This window comes from Phyllobates terribilis, unplaced genomic scaffold (genome assembly GCF_046119375.1).
Source record: "Phyllobates terribilis strain yellow unplaced genomic scaffold, ASM4611937v1 Scaffold_1__5_contigs__length_1240528914, whole genome shotgun sequence".
Taxonomy (NCBI): Eukaryota; Metazoa; Chordata; class Amphibia; order Anura; family Dendrobatidae; genus Phyllobates; species Phyllobates terribilis.
The window spans coordinates 612,136,272-612,154,371 of NW_027362761.1; the positions used below are offsets into that span (position 1 = coordinate 612,136,272).

The 18,100-nt window shown below is 47.3% G+C and overlaps 1 pseudogene; it reads left to right on the forward strand.

Moving 5' to 3' along the window:
• The window catches only part of LOC141153153 (uncharacterized), a 211,748-nt pseudogene that overhangs the window by 55,669 nt on the left and 137,979 nt on the right, over window positions 1–18,100 (forward strand).

Sequence of the window (18,100 nt, forward strand, 5' to 3'; positions counted from 1 at the left end):
TTGTACCCCAGAATGCCACCATTAAGAGCTTCTACTCAACCCACAAAAAAACAAGTCCCCACTCAGGTTCATCATCTGTAAACAGTAACATAGGGGGTGTCCATATCACTGGTAGCACAAAGGCTCTGGAAAAGTGACTTGGCTCCCACTTAAAGAAATCCAGTGACATCTGCGCTCCCAAATCTCCTCCTGAGCCCCACCGTGGGCAGTTAGCATCCACATGTTTGGCATTACTGTAGCGGGGAGATCCAATTTATTTCTCCAGAAAGCACTAGCTGGGAATCATGTACTGGGCACTACAACGTAAGGTCACTACAATGTACCGGGCACTACAATGTACTGGCCACTATAATGAAATATTTGCATTTTCACTTCGCAACATCCATTACTGCTCGTTTCTGGAAAGCACCCATGGAGTCAAATTCATCACTACACCTGTAGATACATTTCCATAGGGGTGTAATTTCTAAAATGGCGTCACTTGAGGAGGGATTCGGCTCTTCTGCCACTTAGGGGCTCTGTATATGGAGTTTGCAAACTTTAGTAGAACAGCGTGTTTTCCAAGAGTCAAATAGCGCTCCGTCCCTCCGGAGTCTCGCCATGTGGCTAAGCAGTACAGTACAGCCACATATGGGGTATTGCCCCGTTCAGCAGAAATTGTATAAAATTATGTGGTCATTTTTACCCATTTTCCCTTGTGAAAATGTAAAATCTGGGGCTAAAATAACACTATAGTGGTAAAAATGTAATTTTTTTTTTCTTCACCGTTCAATTGTATAACATTTTGTGAATCACAATTACCTTGCATTCATTGGGAAAGTGCGCGGTGGATGCTGGGTGTGACAAACGGGGAAACCCCACCCACAGCCCGGCGTCCACCGCGGGAATCGCATCACCGAGTCACGCCTCACTTGACGTGACATCAGGGGAAGCAAGAGCCGGCTGCAGCCGGGGGTCGCGTGATGCCTGTAGTGGCCAGCGATAGCGCCGCTCACAGCCAATAAAGACAAAGCTAGGTAATTAGAAAAAATCTCTCAACGGGTTAATTACATTGTGGCCATTTAGTAGTGGACAACTTCTTTAATTGCGTGGACTCTTTTCTATACTAAGGGCATGAGACGAAGCTTGAGAGAGTGAAATGGCACTGGTGGTACATTAAGGGGTAAATCCTGATGACAGGTTCCCTTTAAGAACTGTCTATTTGCTGTCTAATCTCTGCCACCCCTGACTTGTGCCAATGTCATCAGTTTATAAGTGTCATTCACTTTACCCGTCATTGTGTTAATGTTATGGCATGTAGTTGTCCTCCTTATTCCCGGTACTTTCACTGACGAGGGTCTTCATTGTGACATCCAGAAAATACATTCAGAAATCTCTTTTGTGTTGAAGAAAAAAATCACATCTAATCTATCTTTCATCCTGATAGGAAATCCTTGTGAGAATAACGCTTCATCACTAAATTGTAAAAAAGAAGATATCATGAAGCACTCTAATGGAGGAAACCTCATCACCCTTCCTGCACCTCCTGGACTTCACAGCACTTCACTTTCTTATAATCCTCCTGATCATGAGGAATCATCTCCTGAGCAATCTCACATTATTACCAAAAGTCCAGGTGGCAAAGTAGATTCAAGATTTCAGTGTGACAAGCAATTTACAAAAAGCTCAGATTTTTCAACACACAGAAAACACAAAGGAGAAAAGCCATACTCCTGTTCACAATGTGGGAAATGCTTTACATATAAATCACAATTTCTTCTACATGAGAGAATTCACACAGGAGAAAAGCCATATTCATGTTCAGAATGTGGAAAATCATTCACGGATAAAGGGGATCTTATTAGACATCAGAAAATTCATACAGGAGAGAAGCCGTATTCATGTGCGGAATGTGAGAAATGTTTTGGAACGAAATCAAACCTTGTTAAACATCAGAGAATTCATACAGGGGAAAAGCCGTATTCATGTTCAGAATGTGGGAAGTCGTTCACGAGTAACAGGAGTCTTATTAACCATCAGAGAATTCATACAGGAGAGAAGCCGTATTCATGTTCAGAATGTGGGAAATGTTTTGGAAGTAAATCAAACCTTGTTAAACATCAAATAATTCACAAAGGGGAAAAACCTTTTTCATGTTTACAATGTAGAAGGTGCTTTAGAGATAAATCAAATCTTGTTAAACATCACAGAATTCACACAGGAGAAAAGCCGTATTCATGTTCAGAATGTGGAAAGTCGTTCACAAATAACTTTAGTCTTATTAACCATCAGAGAATTCATACAGGAGAGAAGCCGTATTCATGTTCATTCTGTGAGAAATGCTTTACATATAAATCAAAACTTGTGACACATGAGAAAATTCACACAGGAGAGAAGCCGTATTCATGTTGAGAATGTGGGAAATCTTTTATACATAAATCACACCTTGTAAAACATGAGAGAAGTCATACAGGAAAGAAACTGTAATTATGTTCACTGTGTTTTATAAAGTTTAGTAAACATTGTTCAGCATAAATGAGTACACCCCCTTTGATGAGTAAGATTTTATTTAATAGCTCACTGAACACAAGATCAATTTCTAAAATTTTGCCAACACTGAATTTCATAGAACATTTTTTTGTAATCAACACATGAAAGTAAGGGTAATAATATAACTCTCATTACAAAATCTTCAGTTTTACTCAAATTAGTTGATGCACAAATGAGTACACCCCACATCAAAAGCTACTACATCTATTATTTTGTATGGCCTCCATGATTTTAAAGGACGGCACCAAGTTTTCTAGGCCTGGAATGAATAAGTTAGTGACAATACTATATCTATCTTTTATCTCTTTTTCAATAACGAGCTCTTAGAGCCTGGATGCCGGATGGAGCGATGACAACTTGTCTCTACAGAATTCCCCATAGGTGTTTGGTTGGGTTCAGAGCAGGAGACACTTGGCCACAGAATCACTGTCAACCTGTTCTTCAGAAATGTAACAGTGGCCTACCAAGGGAACAGAGTGATGGCAGCATCTTTTCTTTCACTATAGAGCAGAACATCTGTGAATTCAAGATACCATCAATGAAATGTAGCTCCTCATGCAGCCCCACATAAGGACACGGCCACCACCAGGTCTCACTGTAGACACCATGCCTTCTCATTGTATTCCTCACTTCTTCAACGTCATACAGTTTTGAAGCCATCAGTTCCAAAAAAAAAATTTATTTTGATCTCATCACTCTTGAGTATAAAGTACCTGGAATCTTCATATCTTTCAGCATGTGTCCTGGCAGATTGTAGGTCGGCTTTTTTGTACATGGGCTTCAGGAGAGGTTTTCTGGGAAGTGCTCGGATGGAAAATCCTGGTTGAGAAGTGTGGCGCCCAGCTGCGCTTGGTACCACAGATCCTAGAAGGGTGCATGGACGGATTCCTCCACAAGAGGCCCTCATAAGCATTCACACACCTCCACCTTCCACCTCAGACCACCAGAGGGAGCCTGTTCGGGATATAAATAGGGAAGGTGGAGCCAGGCAGTTCAGTTCCTCTGGAGAGTTCAGCGAGTCCAGGTCTGAATAAAGAGTCGATCTCAGTCTGAGAAGAGTTACCTCAGGGGACAGAGCCAGTTCTAGCTCCTGCAGTTGTTAGCCTGCAGTGCAGCGCAGTCCAGACTCACCTAGCTCAGGTTAGTGAGCCAAGGCGTGCTGACGCCATAAGAGCGGTGAAGCGCGGCAAGCTGCCGCTAGTGTGTAAAGCCTAGTGAGAGCTTCAAGCGAGGCCAAAGGCTAAAGGAGTGAGTAGCATTGGGGGCAGAGGAGCTGTACAAGCTCACCCCAGAAAGCATATACCGGACCCCGGATCCGCGTCTACAGGGCCGTATACCCCCCCTGTGGAGACAACCGGAGACCCCTGGAAGACTTCAGGTCCCAGGATTGCCCAAGTGCTGATACGTACCAGAGCCAGGAGTCACAGAGGCCCCGCTAGCTGGGAGCGTGTACTCCAAGAGAAGGCCCTACCACAAAGCCAGCCGGTGCAGGACAGCGACAAAGTTAGGCCTAGCTCCAGGCAGGTCAAAAATTTACTACACAAAGGCAAGAAACAGGAGGCCCTATACCCACTCCCTGGGGAGAATCCTGAAATGCACCCTTCACTAGAGATGAGCGTTGTTCTACTCGAACTGTTCGCCAATCTCAAATTCGAGCTGTTTTGGGCGGTGTTCGAGCCGGTCGGCGAACACGAACAATTTGAGAAAAATTCGGCTGTTCGAGGTTATGTTCGATAACTGTTCGTGCACCAAAATCATAACTGGATTTTTTCTCAGTAATGATGAAAATTAATGTTAATACGCAGTTTGAGTGTACAGCGGGGCGGGGGGAGGGGCAGGGGATGGATCTCTGCAGGAACAATGAAGATCTCCATTTTTTTTTCTCTTTCCCGCATTTGCAGTGGGGAGGTGCAATCTGTCAGCCTATCAGCAGCGCACACACGGAGCGAAGTGCTTTTTTTCACACAAGCAAGGGCATGTGTGATTGGCAGTGTATGTCACATGTCCTTGCCCTATAAGACCAAGCCATTTTCCCCGTCGCCACCATTTTCTCACTGCTGCAGCTGCGTGTTAGACGGCACCGCTGTTGCTGTGTGCGCTATACCTTGTTAATTTCAAGCCAATTTTCGCACAAATATACAGATAGCTTGGGAGTAGGGAATAGTTGTGATTGCAGTCCTTTTAAGGACTAGCTTACAGCATTTCCTACGACTTTTATCAGGCAGGTCTGTGCTCTTAAATAGATAGATTGTGGGAGTAAAGACTAATTGTAATTGGAGTCCTTTTCAGGACTAGGTTACATCAGTTCCTATCAGTTTTTGCCAGGCAGGTCTGTGCCAGTGCTGTGCAAGTTTTTTTCACAGCATTTGGCTGAATCTAGCAAAGCTAATCCTTTTTGGCCTATTGCAGAGTGTGTTAGTCAGTGGAGTAGCCTATCTGTGTTGCAAGATATACCACCTGTGTATAGAATACCAATTTTTTTACTGCACCTAGTGAAGTAAAATCTTTTGGGCATAGCATCATTCTATTAGTCCATCTATACTGACCTCCATCAGGTTGCAAATTAAAAATAATTTTTTTCTGCATCTAGCTCTGAAAAAATATTTGGGCTTCTAGCGGTGTGTGGGACTTGGTCTATTAGTCCATCTATACTGACCTCCATCAGGTTGCAAATTAAAAATAATTTTTTTCTGCATCTAGCTCTGAAAAAATATTTGGGCTTCTAGCAGTGTGTGGGACTTGGTCTATTAGTCCATCTATACTGACCTCCATCAGGTTGCAAATTAAAAATAATTTTTTTCTGCATCTAGCTCTGAAAAAATATTTGGGCTTCTAGCAGTGTGTGGGACTTGGTCTATTAGTCCATCTATACTGACCTCCATCAGGTTGCAAATTGAATAAAAAAAATTTCTGCATCTAGCTCTGAAAAAATATTTTGGCTTCTAGCAGTGTGTGGGACTTGGTCTATTAGTCCATCTATACTGACCTCCTTCAGGTTGCAAATTGAATAAAAAAATTTTCTGCATCTAGCTCTGAAAAAATATTTGGGCTTCTAGCGGTGTGTGGGACTTGGTCTATTAGTCCATCTATACTGACCTCCATCAGGTTGCAAATTAAAAATAATTTTTTTCTGCATCTAGCTCTGAAAAAATATTTGGGCTTCTAGCAGTGTGTGGGACTTGGTCTATTAGTCCATCTATACTGACCTCCATCAGGTTGCAAATTGAATAAAAAAATTTTCTGCATCTAGCTCTGAAAAAATATTTGGGCTTCTAGCAGTGTGTGGGACTTGGTCTATTAGTCCATCTATACTGACCTCCATCAGGTTGCAAATTGAATAAAAAAATTTTCTGCATCTAGCTCTGAAAAAATATTTGGGCTTGTAGCAGTGTGTGGGACTTGGTCTATTAGTCCATCTATACTGACCTCCATCAGGTTGCAAATTGAATAAAAAAATTTTCTGCATCTAGCTCTGAAAAAATATTTGGGCTTCTAGCGGTGTGTGGGACTTGGTCTATTAGTCCATCTATACTGACCTCCATCAGGTTGCAAATTAAAAATAATTTTTTTCTGCATCTAGCTCTGAAAAAATATTTGGGCTTCTAGCAGTGTGTGGGACTTGGTCTATTAGTCCATCTATACTGACCTCCATCAGGTTGCAAATTAAAAATAATTTTTTTCTGCATCTAGCTCTGAAAAAATATTTGGGCTAGCAGTGTGTGGGACTTGGTCTATTAGTCCATCTATACTGACCTCCATCAGGTTGCAAATTAAAAATAATTTTTTTCTTCATTTATCTCTGAAAAAATATTTGGGCTTCTAGCAGCGTGTGGGACTTGTTCTATTAGTCCATCTATACTGACCTCCATCAGGTTGCAAATTAAAAATAATTTTTTTCTGCATCTAGCTCTGAAAAAATATTTGGGCTTCTAGCAGTGTGTGGGACTTGGTCTATTAGTCCATCTATACTGACCTCCATCAGGTTGCAAATTAAAAATAATTTTTTTCTGCATCTAGCTCTGAAAAAATATTTGGGCTTCTAGCGGTGTGTGGGACTTGGTCTATTAGTCCATCTATACTGACCTCCATCAGGTTGCAAATTAAAAAATAATTTTTTTCTGCATCTAGCTCTGAAAAAATATTTGGGCTTCTAGCAGTGTGTGGGACTTGGTCTATTAGTCCATCTATACTGACCTCCATCAGGTTGCAAATTAAAAAATAATTTTTTTCTGCATCTAGCTCTGAAAAAATATTTGGGCTTCTGGCAGTGTGTGGGACTTGGTCTATTAGTCCATCTATACTGACCTCCATCAGGTTGCAAATTAAAAATAATTTTTTTCTGCATCTAGCTCTGAAAAAATATTTGGGCTTCTAGCAGTGTGTGGGACTTGGTCTATTAGTCCATCTATACTGACCTCCATCAGGTTGCAAATTAAAAATAATTTTTTTCTTCATTTATCTCTGAAAAAATATTTGGGCTTCTAGCAGCGTGTGGGACTTGTTCTATTAGTCCATCTATACTGACCTCCATCAGGCTGCAAATTGAATATAATTTTTTTCTGCATCTAGCCCAGCCAATAGTTTTGGCCTAATACCACAGTTTGGCCACTGAGCTCTGCTCGGTTACCATCCATTGTTTTTTTGTGCAAACAACTCCAGAGTTGTGAATTAGTTAACCACCAAAATGAGTGGAAAAAGGCCTGCTGCTGGTGGAAAGGGGAATAGGCGTGTTGGGAAGGGGAAAAAAGGTTGTGTCCGTGGGGTAGGTGCAGAAGAAAGACCATCTTCCAGCCAAACTAAAATGTCTACTTCTTTTAGCGGACAATGTGATAAGATCCCTTTCTTACGGCCACGCCAATCGCTACAAATTCCAGATGAGGCACAAAAACAGCAGGTGCTTCAACGGATATCAAGTGCTCCTTTAAGTGGGCTCTCCTCCACATCAGCTTCAACATCACAAATACTCCAGTCCTCAAAGGTGTCACCCAAATCGCACTTGCTTCCTCACAGCTCCCAAATCTCCAGCTGCCCGTCTGAGTATGAGGTAGAACAGATGGTTGAGTCTGCAGAGCTGTTTACTCATACTATAGCCTGGGAATCAGAGGTCGACTCCAGCGCTTCTGTGAATCCAGACGAGGAAATGATCTGCACTGATGCCCAGAATCTTTATGAGTCGGATCCAGGACCAGACGCAGAAGGTTCTGACCATAATGTAGACCCTCATTCCCAAACTGTAACTCCTGTTGGTGGAGACAATGAGGAAGACGATGATAAGACTCAAATACCTGATTGGAGCGACAACTTTAGTTTTTTGTCAGGGCAGGAACAGGTTGGCTCTGAGGACGACGGGTGTGATAACGCACAGGGTGATGATGATGAGGTCGGAGATCCCACTTACTGTCAACCCACAGTCAGCCAAGAGATGAGGTCAGCAGAGGAGGTGGAGGAAGATGCTAGTGACGACGAGGTCAGGTTGCGCCTTCCTGGACAGAGACGTAGTACTGGAAGCACGTCAACAACTGCATCCTCAAACACAACTCTGCCTCTCACCACAAGTCGTGGTGGCTCTTCAGGTCGCATGGGTGCTAAGCCTTGCATAGCCTGGGCATTTTTTCAGATCGATAAAGATGACCCAACTCGTGTTATCTGTAACATTTGTCAGCAAAAGCTAAGTAGAGGCCAAAAAATACATAGTTTGAGTACTTCATGCATGAACCGGCACATGGACATGAAGCATAAGTTGCAGTGGGAAGCTCAGTGTGCTACAATGCGGCCTAGCCGGCCGGGCCAATCACCGTCTGCCATATCTTGTGCATCCGCGGCCTCTTCATCCTCTGTGACTGGGGGGACAGCAGTCACACCTGTTTTGGGGCGCAGACCTGCCACCTCTTTACCCGCAACAGCCAGCGTATTTGGCAGGTCATCATTTTCTTTGGAGGTGGTAACACCAGCTGGTGTTGAGCGCTGTCCGACATCGATAGCACCACCTTTGGATCAAGGCAACCTAACATGTCCGCCTGCATCTTCCTCACAGACCGGCAGTTTGCCGGGGACACCCTTATCAACCCCGTCTAAGCACAATAGCCAGCCCTCGGTCCCTCAGATGTGGACAAGTAAAAGACCATTTCCTCCTAGCCATGAGAAAGCTAAGAGGTTGAATTTCACCATCTGCAAGCTCTTGGCTACAGAAATGCTGCCTTTCCGCCTGGTGGACACAGAGGATTTTCGAGACCTTATGTCCGTCGCAGTGCCCCAGTACCAGATGCCCAGTCGGCACTACTTCTCAAAGAAAGGTGTGCCTGCGCTCCACCAGCATGTCGCACACAACATCACCGCTTCTTTGAGAAACTCTGTGTGTGACAGGGTGCATTTCACCACAGACACTTGGACGAGTAGGCATGGACAGGGGCGTTACATGTCGCTGACTGGGCACTGGGTAACTATGGTGACAGCAGGACAAGGGGCTGCTGTCCAAGTCTTGCCGTCCCCACGAGTTGTGCGTCAATCCTCTTTATGTCAAAGTTCCTCCACTGCTTCTGCCTCCTCAACCTCCTCTCGGTCTTCCACCTGCACCCAAAGCCTGTCTGGTCATGCCACAAGCTTTCTAACTGCGCAGAAGGGATCCTGCACACCTCCTTACTATGCTGGCAGTAGGGCTCAACGTCATCAGGCGGTTTTTACATTGAAATGTCTGGGAAATGTGAGTCACACAGCTGAGGAGTTGTGGTCAGCTCTGGAGAACCAATTTCATGAATGGTTGTCTCCACTGGACCTGAAACCAGGGAAGGCCGTGTGCGACAATGCTGCAAACCTGGGTGCGGCCCTTCGCCGGGGCAATGTCACACACGTGCCTTGTATGGCTCACGTGTTGAACCTGGTTGTCCAGCAATTTTTAGCCCACTATCCCAGACTAGATGGCCTTCTGCAGAGGGCACGGTCGCTGTGTGCTCACTTCCGCCGTTCGCATCCCGCAGCTCAGCGACTTACATCTCTACAGAAGTCGTTGGGCCTGCCACTTCACCGGCTAAAATGCGATGTGCCTACCCGGTGGAATTCAACTCTGCACATGTTGCAGCGACTGTGGCAGCACCGACAAGCCCTGGTGCAATACGTTCTGACGTATAGCCTGGGCCAACGAGATTCAGAGGTGGGGCAAATCACGCTGGAGGAGTGGTCTCAGATCAGGAACCTATGCACCCTTCTGCACAGTTTTGAAATGGCGACGAAGATGTTTAGTGCTGACGATGCCATTATCAGCATGACTATTCCGGTGATTTACATGCTGGAGCACATGTTAAACAGAATTCGGAGTCAGGTGGTGGCACAAGAGGAGGTGGAGGAAGTAGAGGAGGAGGAGTTGTATGCGGAAGGGCTAACATCTGCAAGGTCCAGACGGTCGGCAGCACCAAGGCGGCAGGCATGTGAGGGTGGGGGAGATGGTTTTACCAGGGCGCATGGTAGCAGCCAAACTAGTGAGGAAGGTGCAGGAGCCCAGGAAGAAGTGGAGGACGAACTGATGGAAGACTCATCAGATGAGAGAGACCTTGATCACATTTCTGTTGTGCGAGGTTGGGGGGAGAGGACAGAGGAAGGAAGCATGATTGTTACCTCGCCACCAACACAACAGGGACTTGGTGCTCCTGGATGCGCAACACACATGAGTGCCTTCTTGCTGCACTACCTGCAACATGACCCTCGAATTGTGAGAATTAGAAATAATCCTGACTACTGGGTTGCCACACTGTTAGATCCCCGGTACAAAAGTAAATTTGCAGAAATTATTCCTGCCATAGAAAGGGATGCACGCATGCAGGAGTATCAGCAGAGACTGTTGCAGAATCTTACATGTGCTTTTCCACAAAATACCAGTGGTGCACGTAGTGAATCTCACAGTTCCAACTTGCCAACCGTGGGACCGTCAAGTGTTCAGCACTCAAACCGTAACAGAACCACAGTATCTGCTGGTAACATCAATTTTGCGGAATCATTTCACCACTTTTTTAGCCCATCCTTTGCAAGGCCACAGGAGACAAGAAGTCTGACACATAGTCAACGCCTAGAGACGATGGTACAGGAGTATCTCCAAGTAAACATTGAAGCCACGACTGTGTCACTGGACCCTTGCTCTTTTTGGGCTTCCAATCTGGATAAATGGCCGGAGCTAGCCACTTACGCCTTGGAGATCTTGTCATGCCCCGCAGCCAGCGTTCTGTCTGAACGTGTGTTGAGCGCTGCTGGTGGTGTGCTGACAGATAAGCGCACGCGGCTCTCCACTGATAATGTAGACAGACTCACGTTCATAAAGATGAACAAATCATGGATCCGAAACGACTTTTCTACCCCTGTGTCATCCTGGGGAGAGTAAAAGCTTGATGATTGGTTAAAATCACCCTACCAACCGTTTTAAGCTTTCAAATTACTAATCATGTTTATCTGTATCTTGACTGGAAAATAATTTGGGCTTTGTAGCAGTGTGCAGCACTGATCCTATTAGGCCATCTATAATAAGCTTCACCAGATTTAAAATTAAAAATAATTTTTAGCTGCATCTAGCCCGGAAAATAATTTTGGGGCTCCGAGATGCGCAAGACACATAAGTGCCTTCTTGCTGCACTACCTGCAGCATGACCCTCATATTGTCAGAATTCGAAGTAATCATGACTACTGGGTTGCCACACTCTTAGATCCCCCAAACTTTTCGATCAACCTTTTCATTTTAATAAAGACCAAAAAAATGGTCATTTTTGAAATTATAAGCATTAGCAGGTTGTTAGAAACTGAAATCAAACAGTTTTCAACTCAAAACTTTATTCTAGGTGATGTTACATTTTCACATAGGACCCCTTGTTCGAAAGGAGCTTCTGAACTCTCTCGTCCATTGAATTTGTCAGGTTTTGGATGGTTTCTGCTTCAATTGTTTTGCATGAGGACAGAATACCCTCCCAGAGCTGTTGCTTAGATGTGAACTGCCTCCCGCCATCATAGACACTCCTTTTAATGATGCTCCAAAGGTTCTGAATGGGGTAGAGGTCAGGGGAGCATGGGGGTCACACCATAAGTTTGTCCCCTTTTATGCCCATATCAGCCAGAGATGCAGATGTTTTATGTGCAGCATGAGATGGTGCATTATCATGCAGAAAAATGATCTTGCTGTGAAATACACGGTTCTTCTTCTTGAACCATGGCAGGAAGTGCTGTTTGAGAAAATCCACATACATTATGGAGTTCATCTTTAGCGCCTTCAGGGATCCTAAAGGGGCCGACAATCTCTCTCCCCATGATTCCAGCCCAAAACATTACTCCACCTCCTCCTTGTTGGCGCTGTAGCCGTGTTTGCGTGGGGTGTCCATCAACCAGCCATCCTCCACTCCATTCATCTGGACCATCGAGCGCTGCACGGCACTCATCCGTGAACAAAACAGTTTTGAAATCAGTCTTCATGTAATGTTTGGCCCACTGGAGCCGTTTCTGCTTGTGTGAAGTGGATAGAGGAGGTCGACAGGATGGCATATGCACAGCTGCAAACCTCTGAAGGACCCTGCATCTTGTTGTTCGGGGGACGTTGGAGGCACAAGCAGCTTCAAAAACTTGTCTGCTGCTATGACAAGGCTTTTTTGCCGCTGCTGTTTCAACCTGACGTAATTGCCTGTAGGAAAGAGTCCTCAATTTGCCCTTATCAGCACGCACACGTGTGTACTGTGAATCAGCTACATACTTCTTGATTGCCAAGACACTTCATCCTGATCATCGCACAATGTTGATTGTAGTCATGCCTTGACCTAAACACTCCACAATTTGTTGCTTCTCAGCAGCCGACACATCCTTTTTCTTTCCCATTTTGGCAGAAAATGTAGGCTGCTTAATAATGTGAGAGAGCCTTCTTAAGTAGTCTTGCCTTTCATTGGACACACCTGCCAAACTAATTAGCACAGGTGTCTGCAATTGCTTACAGTGATATAAAGAGCCCTGACACACATCACCATCAATGAGTTTAACTGACAAACAAACAAATTCTTCCCTTATCACTCCTAAACACTTTTTGCATAATAATTTGGAACGCGGTGTACATGTGCTTTTCCACAAAACACCAGTGGTTCACGTAGTGAATCTTACAGTTCTAACTTGCCAACCGTGGTCTGTATGGAATTGTTCAATAAAGGGCCCAAAATTAAGATAACATAGATGGGAGAGGTCTCTATGAATAGGAATTCCTAAGTATTTGATACCCTGTGAGGGCCAGGCAAAGGGAAAGTTGGACTGGATGGAATCCTATATGGATTTGGGGAGGGAGACATCGAGGGCCTCAGACTTCGCTGCATTGATTTTAAAATTTTACCATGTAACAAAGTGATCTATTTCAGCCATAACAGCAGGGATGGATATATGTGATTGAGTGATATATACTAGGACATCATCAGCAAATAGAGAGCACTTGTACTCGGTGCCTCCCACCTCAATCCACCTAATATTGGGGTTATGGCGAATTGATGAGAGCAGGTGCTCCGTCACTAGGATGTATAAGAGAGGGGACAGAGGACATCCCTGCCTTGTCCCATTGGTGATTGTGAAAGGTGATGAAAATGTTCTGACGCACCCCCTGGGCCTTGGGACACCCGGAGCCGGACACTTTTTGGTGGATGCTGGTGGTTGTAGTCTTCGTGGCGGCGATCCGGTTCCGTGGCTCAGGGCGGTCAAACCAGTGGCGGAACTATTTATGTGGTTTTGATGTTTAAATGTCCGACTACGCCACCCGTGGATTGCGGTCAGAGTGAACCGCCGCTACAGGGCAGACCGCTAAGGCTGGTGTTGTGGGTGCAGCAGAGCGTAGCATAACTCCCCACGGGAGGAGTATAGCCTCAGGGCAGTGTATGCGGAGGATGGGGGTGATGGTGCAGGGCAGCAGCAGTAACGACACGGAGTCAGTGATGCAGTTCAGGGCCTTTACTCACAGTTCTTATTATCCAGACCACGTCTGCAGGTAACGGCTGCCCACGTCGTACTGTGCTCACCAGGTGAGGGGCTCAGACAACTCCCAGATAACTTTGGAGCGCTTCACAGGACCCCCTTTGTGTGTCCTTTGTCTGGCCTTTCTTACCAACACTTCTGTCCGGCTGCCTCGGGCCTCCTCTTGGTAAACTTGGCGCCAGTTTCCCTGACCCTATGTGGTGCCTTCCTAGCGGGTGGAGCAAGGGGCTGCGCCACATAAAATGTCAGAGCCTCCGGTTTCTAGCTGAGGGTCGTTTCCTGCCTCCACTAGTTCGGGGACCGGTCTCCCCCTTTGGCCTGACCCCTCCACGCAGGTGGATTCGGGCGTGCGGTGGCGACTCGCCCGTCCGCACCCCTGGGATCCCTTCATTCCTCGTTCCTGGAGCCTTCTCCGCTCCTCTTCCTTCCTTCTCCCTCTTGCAGGCCTGGGCCTCTGTTACTAGGCCCGCCTCCGGAGCAGAGCTCATGCAGAGCCCCTGCTCCCTGCCACTTCTGCTCAGACTTCTCTGCACTGAACTAAGATGGTGCCCACCTTTTATACTCCCTTCTCAATGCACCCAGGAACTGCTTCCTCCCTGCTCCTGCACTGCAGGGTTCCCCTTCCTCAGTGTTCCCTCCCCCCACTCCAGCCAGGGACAGGGACTGTCGTGCCCATCTCAGGGGCATATTGGTCGCCCTGCCCCACGGCAATGTGGTGTAATGCATGCAGGTGTCGGGTCCTGATCCACACTCCATCCTTATCTGAGAGTGAGATATCACACCTCTGGGTGAGGTGCAATACGTCTGTAGCAACCGAGCCCTCGGTGCTACAGTTCCATTTATCTTCAGCCTAGGTGACGTATTGTGATACAGGGCCGTGATTTTGGCTATAAAAGGGTCCCCTAGACCCCTACCCCAAGCTTTTTAAGAGAATCATATATGGCGTGCCAGGAGACTCTATGGAATGCTTTCTCAGCATCCAACGAGAGTATCTACTTACAAATTTTTAACTGCATCTAGCCCAGGAAATACTTTGTGCCTAGTAGTAGTGTCTGCTAGTCAGCGGATTATCCCGGCTGTTAAGCAAGCTACACCACCTGTAGTTTGGACACTTAATTTTTTCAAAGGAAATGCTTCGGGACCACGGGATACTTAGTGAAGAGCATCAGGAGGCACCCCAAGGCATAGGGGCTGGGACTGGCACTAGGATGCCTTGCGGTGGACAGCCGAGCTCGATCCTTATAAAAGCTTTTTAACTGCAGCAGCTTTAGTGGACGCTACTGGAGCTGGAATTACGCGGCTGCTGGCATGAGACTTGCCCTCCAATAGATCCTTGTAAATGGATTTAAAGTGTATTCATTCAAATTAGAGGGACAATTTAAATTAAAAAGCTTAGAGCTGCCTCCACCACAGGGGGGCTCTCTCGACCCACCAGCGGACAGGCACCAGTATTGGGAGAGGGGGGCTGGCCGTCAGGGTTCACCGCGGCTCTGGCACAAACCCGGCGACACGGAGGTGGCACGGGCAGGAGCGGACTGGCCGTCTCGGCTTCTCACTTTTTGGATTTTAGAAGGGCATGACATGCCTATATCTGTGTCTCCCCCTCCTTTTACTCCTCCACCTCTTTTCTTTTCGCATGACTATATGTACTTGTCACTTTTCCATGTGTTAGTTGTGTCTTCTGAGCAGTTTGTCAGCTTTTGGACACCTTTGAAGGTGTTTTCTATGTGTTTCTATGTGTTTTTGTTTGCCTGCCATTGGTTTTAACGGTGTTCGAAGGTGTTCGACGAACAGTTCGGCGAACACACGGGTGTTCGACGAACCGAACCGAACTCGAACACTACGGGGGTGGCTCAACACTACCCTTCACCCTACAGTGCTGTGGGATGTGCCTGAACTTCCATCAGTAAAAGGTACTGAAGAGAACTGTGTGTTTGCCTATCCTTCTGCAGACCCGGCTGGGTCACCTCTGTCCTGCATCCCCTCTTCATACGCTGCCCTGATGCCTAGCTCCACCTGTGGGGAGCTGTACCATCAAGCTGCCTTATCACCGGCCTCAGTGGGCTGCCGCAGCGCTGGTGATCCTCACCAGACACCACAGGTGGCGTCACGAACTTCCATATAATTAACCACCCTTTTAAAAGAGAGGCCCAGGGTACGGGCCCGGGAGCCGACCACCGCGACACCCCCCCCCCCCCAAAGCTAACAACGAGGCCCGGGCTCCGAGTCCTCCCAATCCCCTGGGCTCGACATTCTCTTTCCTGGCGTCACAAACAGGATCCCGTGCCCGCTGCAACGACGGAGTGTTATGTCCGTTGCCACTGGGTACTGTGCGCCTTTAATCAAAGAAACTGTGTATTTAACTGTGGCGAAGATTGCCGCCATTGATGGGCCGCCGAGTGAGCAGAAGGGCGTAATCGCGGGAAACTGAGGGGCGTACCTATAAAAGCGCACGAAGCCCCGGACATGCCCCAAGCCTCAACGTCAAACCAGGAAGCGCCAGGTCCTGGAAGGAGCACCGGCGAGCGCTCTGACGTAGGACGCAAGCGACGCAAGGTCCTGAAGAAGACCGTCACCTGCGGAGCTGCGGCCTACCGGAAGAAAAGAAAAGGTAGGCCACGGTTCCCTAGGGGGGGCGCCAGAATGTCCGAGGAACAGCACAGCACCGGAGCACTCGTTAACTGCCCTGATGCTCAACCCGAGCTCGGCGCTGAGCAGGCCGGAGCAGCCGCTCAACCAGCAGGACCTGTAACTCCTGTCATACCCATGGCCCTACCGTACATCCCTGGAGCGAAGTGGCTCCCCCAGTACAGCAGCAAAACAGATACCCTGTCTGGATTTAAACGGAAAATATGCGGTATACTGGACATGTACTCTATGACAGGCAAGCAAAGAGCCGCTGTTTTATTAGGACAATTGACTGGTGCTGCGGAGCGAGAAGTAGAAACCTGGTTGGCCGCAGACCAGGAGTCAGTGTTCGCCATCTTTAAAAAGTTACAGACTGTCTTTGAGAATCGTACTGAGACAGACCTCCGGATGAGGCTCTACAACTGCTCTCAGCAGCTGGAAGACAGTATTCGGGACTATGCCTGGCGTTTACAAGGGGCCCTGCGAGCTCTGAAACAGGTTAGTCCAACCAGCATCAATGATGAAAATAAAATGCTGAAAGAACAGTTTGTCCGGGGACTGAGGTCCCAAGAGGAGAGCAGGACTGTGCGTTGGTGGTCCCTGGATCAACCAGATGCCACCTTTGACACCCTTAAGGACATGGCTATAAAAGGACTGCAGCCCCTGGAAACAACCGCCATCCAATGTTACCAGGGTGGGGTCACCCCAGTACCCGCAGCATCCACCTTTCCCCCGGTGGCTGCTGAAGCTAAGGTGCAAGCAACGTCCCCTAGTGAACTTAACAGCCTGCACTCTGAAGTGCGACAGTTGAGCAAAACCCTGACCACTGTGCTGAGTGCCCTGCAGCTGAGGACGGAGCCCGAGGAGGAAGGCAAGATCCTGTTAGCCGACAGCCCTGAGGATATCCCCTGGATGAGAAGGAGGAGGAGGACAAAGCCACACTCTGGGAGGGTCAGCGACCAGCGCCATCCACAGAGGGACCCCGTCTGCTACCGCTGCCACAAGACAGGACACACCCTCCAGAGCTGTCCTTTAAACGAGAAAACCCTGGGGCCGAGGGCCGACACCCAGGAGTAAATTCCCCAGGCCCATCAGACTGGTACAGCAGGTTCGTGGGAGGAAGACCTTTCCTGTCCATTGTGCTGGACGGCATCCCGACACATGCTCTGCTGGACACAGGATCTCAGGTAACCATCATGCCTGACGTCCTCTACAGAAGGTTCTGGTCCATGGACGATCTAAGCCCGCCAGCTCCAAATCTTTCCGTCTATGCCTCAAACGGACTCCCCCTTAAACTAGTCGGGGTTAAGGATGTGGCAGTAAAGGTGGGAAGAGTGGACCTGACGGACCAGGGACTAATTGTAGTAGAGACTAATCCTGATGATACCAATTTGTATATGGTACTTGGCACTAATATTGTTGGTAACTGTTTGGGAGAAGTCGTGTTCTTGCTCCAACAGATAGCTGGACACTGCCAGACCGAGACAGAGGAGGGCGCTCCAGAAAGAGATCCGAGCCCTGATGTACCAGCAGCAAGTAAAGTTAACAGGTGGTGAAATTGGTAATGTACAGGTGACAGACCCCATACCCATTGTGATCCCCCCAATGAGTGAAATGCTTATCTGGTGTAGAGCAGCAATATGTCTTAGAGGACAGAGCTACCAGGCAGTAGTAGAACCCCTTAGCTCAGAGCACCGACCCACACTCTTAACCGCCAGAGGGGTAGTAGATGTACGCAATGGGAGGGTGCCCGTCCGTCTTCTCAACTATGGGGAAAACGAGGTTAGATTACCACGTTATGCCACTGTTGCCAAGTTACATGCTGTAAATAACAACTGTATCCATGAGGCGGAGTCCTTAACCTCACCAGGCGAAGTGGAGGATAATGACCCGGCAACCCAGGTGGAGGATTGGTGTCAACAGCTCCATGTTGGGACAGACACCACTCCTGCCCATCAGAAACAGGGTGTACACCGGG